The sequence below is a fragment of the Hoplias malabaricus genome, chromosome 4 (assembly GCF_029633855.1).
Source record: "Hoplias malabaricus isolate fHopMal1 chromosome 4, fHopMal1.hap1, whole genome shotgun sequence".
Taxonomy (NCBI): Eukaryota; Metazoa; Chordata; class Actinopteri; order Characiformes; family Erythrinidae; genus Hoplias; species Hoplias malabaricus.
Genome location: NC_089803.1, coordinates 60,811,195 through 60,821,131, shown reverse-complemented (window position 1 = coordinate 60,821,131; position 9,937 = coordinate 60,811,195).

Sequence of the window (9,937 nt, the reverse complement as noted above, 5' to 3'; positions counted from 1 at the left end):
TTTTCTGTCCAAGAGGAACATATAGTCAATTATAGCACAACTCTCGGAAAACTAACAGCAGATGGTATTACAGAAACAACATTAATTTGTTTCAGTTCCACCAGCAAATTATAGACTTTATGACATCCACATTTTTCCTGGAAACCACTGCATTTTTTTTTTTGCTTTAGTGTCAAATCTGTGCATTTTTGATCACATACAGTTGAATGACGAGTTTTTTATGACTGCTAACGTGTTTACGAATACTTAAGATACTTTTCTAAACTCTAAACACAGCATCACATCTAGCCACATTTTCTGCTCAGTACCACATTTTGTTTATTAAATACCAGGCTTCGATACTACGTTTCAATATTCAAATAAAACTTTCTCTAAATTCACTAACCCTATCAAAACATGGCAAACCTGCCTCAATATTGAGTCATTCTTTCAAAACACTGGCACATGTTTTCAATCCAAGAGGAACATATAGTCAATAACAGCAAAACAACTCTCAAAATTCTAACAGTTGATGGCGTTACAGAAACTGTATTACTTTCCATATTTAAATTCTACCAGCAAACAATAGATGTTATGACATCCACTGCCTTTTTCTTGGAAACATCAACTTTTTTGCTTTAGTGTCAAATTTGTGCATTTTTGGTGACATAATATATACAGGTGAATGACTAATACTTACTGTATGGTGGACAAAAAATTGTTTGTGACAAACTTGGTGCAGTAAAAGTGTTTATATTACAGTCATGAAATTGCTGCAAGTGATCTGAAATATAAATAAATAAATTAATTAAAAAGAAAACACAGAAGATGGAAAATTGCTATCCTGTTTCAAACGCTTCCTTCTCTCTCTCTTTAAATCAGAAATCAACTCTGGTTCATCTACTTACAGCAGATATTTCTCAATGTGTCTGTGATCTGTTCATTCAAAAATGCTTATAATTTGTTTCAATATAGCTTTTCACATGCTGATGCTCCAGAAGTAGACACCTTATACTGTATTTAAAGTTTTGAATATTGGATTTCTCTTTTGGATTTATGGCATGCTCTGTGCAAGCATTTGTAAATGTTTCAAGAAAGATCCTTACTTTTGGTTTTGGGAAAGCTTGTATGTACACAACATTTAGGGATTTTAGAAACATGTTAATTGACTGCATATTTTGTGAAAACCACATGAATTGTGTTAGTGGCATAGGTCACAACTGACAGATGTTTTGCTAATTGTGTTTAGAGTTTTGACAGTATGACTACAGACTGGACAAATCAATGATAGTGTTTGAAAAACCCTTTGAAAAAAAAACACTCTAAATGGCTTTCTGACATTCATGAGTGGTCTACATGCAGGGAATTGATAATTTTTGCATTCATCATCTATCATTTATGTCTTGGTTTGGCTTCAATTAATTAAAAGGGAAATTAAATGGCCTGCAAACACTTTGCAGATGCAAAAGATGCCAGTGATGCTACTGAACATGAGGGAGGAAGAAAATGAGGCTGTAGTCAAAAAAGTGCCTTAGCTAGGCTTTCCCTAATCACAGCTAATGGCTAATAGTTAATGATTCTTCCCAGTGAACTCTGTAGCCTGTACTCTACTTAAAGACTGAAGCTGCACAAAATATACGGAGGGGCAGGGGAAACTGCACTGTAAATTATGTAACCCTTGGAAATTGCACTTATCACAGAAGATTATCTCCACAAGCAGAAAAGGCAGATCTCTTATCTGTAATTTTCTCAAATGAATTTTCATGTTAAGAAACAGCCATTGTAATGAGATGGTGACTTGGATTTATTAAGATTTATAAGATTCTGTAATAAACATATTTTAAAATGAAGGTTCTCATAAGTGAGACCCATTATAAACAGGTTCATTCAGTGACGCCTAAGCAGTCTGATTCTTCACCTCATGTGGGTTGGACTCATATTGCTTGCTACTATGTGGTGGTTAAAATGACTCTGCATTTGTGTTTGTGCTTAGAAGAGGAGATAATGTGCAAGCCTTGAATTGATAGTACTGCATTTCCTGTCATGTCTGAGCAGCTGCTCAGTGCCTCAGTTGAAGGACGTTTGTTCGGTTAGTTTGACTCTTCACTGTGTCTGCTGATCTGCACACATTATCTGGTCCAGTTAACCTGAGTGGAACTCTGCAACCCATTCATTGGATACAAAGGAGATATGACTTATATAACTGAATTATTTGGTCCAATGTTCTGTTTGAAAAACACAGGACTGGTGTAATTATAAAGGAGTGGTTTATCATTTAGAATAGGTCTTAATGCTGGGTTTAGACTGAGAGTGTGAGAGAGAGAGATTTAACTGAAATGTGATGTCTTTGACAGTTCTATTTCTCCCAGTTAAAAAGCCCTGTTGTCCTTTGTTGTCACAGAAACCCCCTGCTTTAATATCATCCCTCTTTCTCTGTTCTCTCCCTCTCTCTTATCACTGTGTTTAATGTGAACAGATTTCTAGCTGCGCAGACACATTATCTGAAAATTAAAATTTAAATAAGGCCACAAATGAATTAGCCTTAAACCACAGAGTTGGTAACATTAAGATCAGCGCTAACCTACTTACAAACGAATATCCACTGCATCCTTTCTCTCCAGTTATCATTACCCTATGCATGACCTGCTTAGAGAAGACAAACTGCACACAGCCTGCAATGCTCTGTGAGGTGTTTTGTGCTTACCAGGCATTGATCTCTTTGTGAGGACCAAAACCTGTTTACACACTCTGATTGTGGGAACATCTCTTCTGGTGGACACCACAAGCTACATGGTCCCCACGGAATAAATCATTACATTTTATGCATTTTGTAACATATTTTAAGATTTGAATAAATTTAGGGTCATAATTAGGCTAGTACTACTTATGGATAATGCAAGTCTCCACAAATTGACTAGAAGTCATGTGGTTGTATTGTGGAATGTGTGTATGTGTGTGTGTTTGCAGGGCTCCACAATTATCTGAATTTTCTGCCAAAAATGGCATTACGTTCGAATGACTAATTTATTACTAATTACAAGAACAATTCTGAAGTCAGTTCACTCATTTATTTCAGGAATTTATTGAATTTATTCATATTCATATTTCCGAGAGATTATTTTTTTATCAGGAGGAAGAAGCATGTCAACAGTGGAAAGGTAGAAAACTTATACTATTCACAACAAATAAGGACCTGGTAAACAACAAAAGCTGTCGTTATAAAAACCAAAAATAAATAAATAAATAAAAGAGAGCTTATCTCTTCACAGAAATGTTCAGACTTCTAGAGAAAAGCGTTAGCACACTGACAGAAGTTTTACTGCAGGAAAGAGGAACAAAGTTCCTGTTAATGCTAAAACTCACTGTCTTTTACAGAGAACATATTTCTGCACATATGTCGTTGTTTAATGGCTAGATGGAAAAAATTAATCATACAATTTGATCAGTGTCAGTGTGGTATTTCTTCTTCCTAATATAAGCCAATAAATAACATTAACATAATAAAAAATAACAAAATAAACAAGAAAAGTTATTTAAGCAATATAGAATTTATGCCTCTTTACATGTATATCAGCATAATCCCAGCAAGGGGCCACAAAAAGGCATCTCATGAGTAATCAGGATTAAAAATAAAAGACTTTGCATAGTGCAAGCAAAGAAAGTGGAAGAGAAAGAAATAGATGTTTTACTTCCTCTGGTGGAGGAAATGGGTCACAGTGAATGTAAACTCCATACATCATTTGCAACGGTGAAAACAGTGAATACAGGCCACATTTTTTTAAACAGATGGGGGTCCTGTATTAATGACTGTGCTAAATATATAATTTTTGTGTCTAATTTGTTAAATTCACTCCAACCATCAGCAAAAGCAATTAGAGCAAGTCTCTAACTGAGCTATGTACTTTGGATCATTGAATAGGGACATCGCCTCTAACCAACTCTTTTTCAGATATTTCCTCACTTGAACGCTGGCCTAGAGTGTATATTAATATTAGATTATTCATTGTTATTTTTATAGGAGAAAAAAACATACACATCTAGAGAAAAAATGAGTTATTATTGTTTACTGAATACTAGACAGTATATTTGGCGCAGCTGGCAGTGTCACACTCACACAGCTCCAGGGACCTGGAGGTTGTGGGTTTGAGCCCCGCTCTGGGTGACTGTCTGTGAGGAGTTCGGTGTGTTCTCCCTGTGTCCATGTGGGTTTCCTCCCACAGTCCAAATACAGTACACACATATAGGTAGGTGGATTGGCTACTCAGAAGTGTCCATAGATGTGAATGTGACAGTGTGTGTTGCCCTGCAAAGCGCTGGAGCCCCCTCTAGGGTGTGTTCCCACCTTGCACACAGTGATTCCAGGTAGGCTTCAGACCCACCATGACCCTGAACTGAATTAGGGTTACAGACGTTGAATGAATGAATGGGCAATATATTTCTATTACATCATTATATTAATGTAATTACTTTTTTAAGGAAGAGAGAGAAAAAAACAGTACCTCATCTATATATGCCATTTCTGGCTTTAGAACTGAAACTGAAAAGATACAATAAATATAAACTAATTATACTTACAAAAAAGTCTAATTTTATATTATATAATTGTAGATAATTATATCTATATAAAATATGTTATACAGACATGATTATGGCCAAAAGTATGTAAACTGACGTGCTAAGCTGAAAATACTGTAGTATATTTTCATATAATACTTATGCACTTTTAAATCCAGTCTTTTTTTCTGTGTGGTGAAAGTCTGGCCACAATGTGACAATGACAGATGTCCAGCCACAGATGGAGCATCTTGAAGCACAGCAATAAAACTCTCAAGATTCTCCCAGAGGAGCTTCAACAAAGCCCCCTCACATGCTCCAGGGACCAACACAGGATTGGGAATTTTATTAAAAATCAAAAGAGCAGGTGGATATAAAACAATTAACAGCAGGAGAGGAAATATGGTGCTTTTTCAAAACCCTTTTTCAGACATTATACCATTTAGCTAAGATTCTCTATCGCACAGTGCTACCAAACTGAGAGAGTGAAGACTACACATCCACAGAGACATGTACAGTCAGCTTTCCTCTTTTGTTTTTGTTTATTACAAAACAATATAAAATTTTAATATTCAAGTTCCAATTTTCATTTTCAGAGTGCTGGTGAATGTGGTTTATTTTAAGGGATCAGGCCTAACTTTAAATATATTTTGTTACAGCAATTGGAGACTGCACATGAAGAGGATAATTATAGTCTCAGTTAATGACAATGATTTTGTGATAGTGAGATTAAGGTGTCTCCAAGCTAGCTGCTGCTGGAACAAATATTTATGCTCTGTGGTGCCTCGTGAGAAATGAGTTTTAATCATCAGAGTCCCTGTGATTTGACACTGAAAAATGTAAAGATATGGATTGAACTTATTACAATATGAAGATTATTTCTATGTTACTAAACTGTGTATCATTTTTACTTTGCTTACAAATGGAAACAAATCGAATATGTCGTCACTGTCCAAAGAAAATATGTAATTCCAAAATAGTAATTTTATTGGAGAAGTAAAAACCCTTCTTAACTTACAATGGAACTCAATGTAAGGATTTTATTCCAGGTATTTTTTAAGCATGTAAAAGGTGTTTGGTTCTGTGTTGTGGGGTTTTGTGTTGGTTCTTAGCTGTGTCCCCCATTGTCATGCGATTTTCCTGCCCTCATTTTTTCTTGGTCATGTGATCTAGTTACCCTTAGGTGTTTTGGATTTATGTGGGGTTATTCTTTGCCTGCAGGCTGTGGCAAAATAATTCGGAGAGTGTAAAAAAAGTGTCATCTACTTAAAATGAACATTGCTCTTTGGCTTTTCTTTATACAGCAGATCTTTAGAAGCTGTTGTCAGTTGAGCATAGAATATGAAGCATTTGAAGCATGATGAACATATCTTATATAAATAGTCTGTAATATATGGCTGTGTTGAAATTTATTTAGAGTAACTGCTCTATGCTAATATGACATAATGAATATGTAATCCCCTAGGGGAAGAACAAATGAAGAAGCTTCTGTTTGTGACACAGGCCCTTTTATTTTAAATAATGTTAGTATAAACAGGGGCGGCACTGTGGCGCAGCAGGTAGTGTTGCAGTCACACAGCTCCAGGGGCCTGGAGGTTGTGGGTTTGATTCCTGCTCTGGGTGAATGTCTGTGAGGAGTTGGTGTGTTCTCCCCGTGTCCACGTGGGTTTCCTCCGGGTGCTCCGGTTTCCTCCCACAGTCCAAAAACACACGTTCCAGGTGGATTGGCGACTCAAAAGTGTGTGAATGTGTGTGTCTGTGTTGCCCTGTGAAGGACTGGCGACCACTCCAGGGTGTATTCCCGCCTTGCGCCCAATGATTCCAGGTAGGCCCTGGACCCACCGCGACCCTGAATTGGAAAAGCGGTTACAGATTTGATTTGATTTTGAAAGTCTATTTTTACAGCAGATGCAAAACATCTTGAAGAGGCTTACAATGACATATTACATCAAATTAGTTTGACAGTAGAAGCGGACCTGTAAATAAAAAACTAAAACTGTGCAGACGTAACATGTTTTGTTCATGTATGAGTTGATATCGAAGAACTGCTCCAAAATGTAATTAAATCACAACTCACAGCCCACATTACAATTAATTTATAAATGCATTATGAATGGATATATATTATAAATCCATCCAGGTAAACTAAAACTCCACAATTTCTTTATTAAGCTCAGTGTAGGAAATGTTTATAAAAGTCCATAGCTTCTTCCAAAAAATGTGCAAAACAGCTATTTATTATTTTTTACTGATAGGCTGACTTGGTTTTTCCTTCATTATATGGAACATTAATTTACTGACACCTAGTGACCTGGATGTATCAGAGATTCTGTACTAAATGTACTGTAACATGGCTGTCCCATTTTGTGGGACCCATTCCTGAAGCATGAATGAATTTAGTCAAGAAAGCAATGTGATTTGACATCTTTACAGGAGTTGCATTAAAAGGTTAAAAATGTATAAATATAAATTTTAGTACTTTCATTATTCAGTACTCCTCTTATTTCATCCAAGTGAAACATTTATACTGGAACAGATTTAAAGCTCTGGACCAAGATCTGTTTACATTCTGTAAAACATCTGAACCAAGGAAATGCAACCCACTATAGTTTTGCAGTGCAGCCACAGTGGCCTCAGTTCTATGAGTCAGCAAATACCACTGTAAACTGAGAAAATAAAACTTTCTACAGTGTCACACATAAACCACAGTCAAGAGCCTTAAACATTCTCTGATATAATTTCTATAGCAATATGCCAAGAGAATTAACCTCTGCACAAGATTAGAGCTAAGTACATTCAACACACACAAAAACCTCCAAGATTCCTAAGAGCATTTAACATGTTTATAAACCTTCAATTACAGTCCACTCATATCAGGAAAACACACACTAAGACCACTACCATGTCAGTGTCACTGCAGCACTGGGAATGATCCACAACCCAAATCATGTCTGCTCTGTGGTCGTCCTGACCTTGGAAGTAAATTGTGGGGGCAAACAAAGCATATAGAGCAACAGATGGACTACTGCCTGAAATTGTAGAACTACAAAATGTCTCATTAGAGCTGAGAAAATGGCCATGTAATGTTATGGCTGTTGGATGTATCGAATTAATGAATCGGACTTGTGCTATTTACTTAAGCTGAGTTTAGGTTAAAGTGTCCTTATTTTCCCAAATAAATACCCTATCAAAAATCTCTTATGGATTAGGGGCTGCTCCATTATCAATCATGAGGCTAGCTGCATTCCCATGATGAAGAGTCTTGTTCATTTCCTGAAAAGAATAAAATTTTCAAAATACATTGAAACTGAAGTTAAGTACAGAGTGGACACTGAGTGAATGTGCTAATCATGCACAGACAGAGCGGTGCCAGACAGCAGCTCTAAGCCACAGCTGACGTTTAGTCTTTAAGCTAAAAGCTTGCTAAATACTACTCTCTGACAACATGTCTTTGTGTGTGTGTGTGTGTGTGTGTGTGCGCGTTTGTGTGTGTGTGTGTGTGTGTGTGTGTGTGGGTGTGTGCGTGTGTGGGTGGTGGCAACAGCCGCAAGCTTCATGAGACAAGACACTCATTCGTACTCCTCTGTGTGTGGGTGTGTTAAATAACCTAGCTCAGTGTCCTCAGATCTAGGATCTCAATATGTGCAACAATATCCACAATCCAGATGTCCTGGAATAACCCCAGCCCAAAGCAGCTTGGAGGTTGAGATGTGTGATTTTTATTAACCATTAAAAAAACAGAAATACGGAATATACTATGATCAGTCAAAACATTAAAATCAAGCCATGGTCCATTTTATCAGCGCTACTTACCATACAAAAGCACTTTGATGTTCTACGGTTTCAGTCTGTAGTCCATCTGTTGTTGTGCATACTTTGTTTGCCCACTTACACTCTGTGCTTCGATGGCCATTACCAAAGGCAGGTATGATTTGGCTGGTGGATCATCATTCTGAATGTTGCACTGTCTTGGGACTTGTGTGTTGCATTGGTACGAGTGGATCAACAGTTTTTTAACATTTTTAAACACCTCAGTGCCACTGCTCGACAGATAAGTAACTAGCTGAAATATACAGCCAGCCATCAGAGTTCTGTAGGCAGTGTCCAGTGACTACAGGATGACAAATAAACTGTGGTGCAAAAAAAAGCTGTTGTTTATGATTTCACACCGAGAATGTGGACAAAAAGGTAGGTTTATGTAACAGAGTGGCTTGTGACTGAGCAGTGTTTAAAAACTCCAGCAGCACTGCTGTGTCTACTCCATTTCTACTAGAGCAGTGTCAGTACAACACTGAGAATGATTCACTACCCAAATAATAGATCCCAGACTGGCCCTGTGGAGGTCATGGTCACTGAAAACAGTGACTGGGTGATAACAAAGTATGCAGCGCAACAGATGAAATACTATCTATAATTATAGAGCTACAAAATCTGAGGAGCTGATATAATGGATGTATACTGATGTACTATGTGTAGAAACAGAGAGAGATGTTTTTTTTTTTTTTTTTAATTATGAATGATCTGTGTTGATATATGTCACAAATATTACATAACAGAACGTACTTTCCTGAGTATTGCCAAACTTTATTATTTTTATTTATAATAATGTTACCAACTACAAATACAGTATACAGGTGAGCAATATGGGAGTAGTTATTTTGTCAAAGTAGTTTTTACAGATGGATTTAGGACTCTCTGCCCATTTCAGAATATTACTTATAGCATGTACGGCAACTTTGATGAAAAATCAGTGTGTTTTTACCACGCTTACATTTTGAAAAGACATTTCAACACAGTGTCTGAAAAAAAATAGAAATGTATGTTTGAACTCTGAAACACTTTTATGGATTTATGGGGTTATTTTAATTAAGAACACCCGAGAAACAAACATTACAACCAACTTTTAAGACTAAAGTTTGGAGGTGGTTAAAAAAACGGCACAGGTGGGGCCTTCTCTGTCTCAAATGCTTTACATAACTACATATAGACCACTTATAGAAACTATTTTGTGCATTGTATTCATCCAATATTACATTTTCTCTATGCATCTCAATAACAAATTGTTGGTTTTTGGACCAGTTTATAAGAAAACAACTTTTCAGTTCTCCATCCTTTCTGTGTTACCATCTAAAAAGTGGCTGATGTATTGTCTTTATGTTGATCTATTGTGGTGCTAGCCCTGTAAATTTTGTGGTGCTAGCCCTGGACCCTTTGATGGTTCAATACAGTTTTATGGCACTTCATTGTCTCCAAGGAGACAGCTGTTGCTCTGTTCTGACGTGGCATTAAAATGTTTTAGATAGGAAACAAAGCATTTTCACAAAATCCAAACCTGACAGCAGCCTCTATTTACATATGATCAATTATTCACGCAAAGAGCTCAAAAGAAATAACACCAGAAATG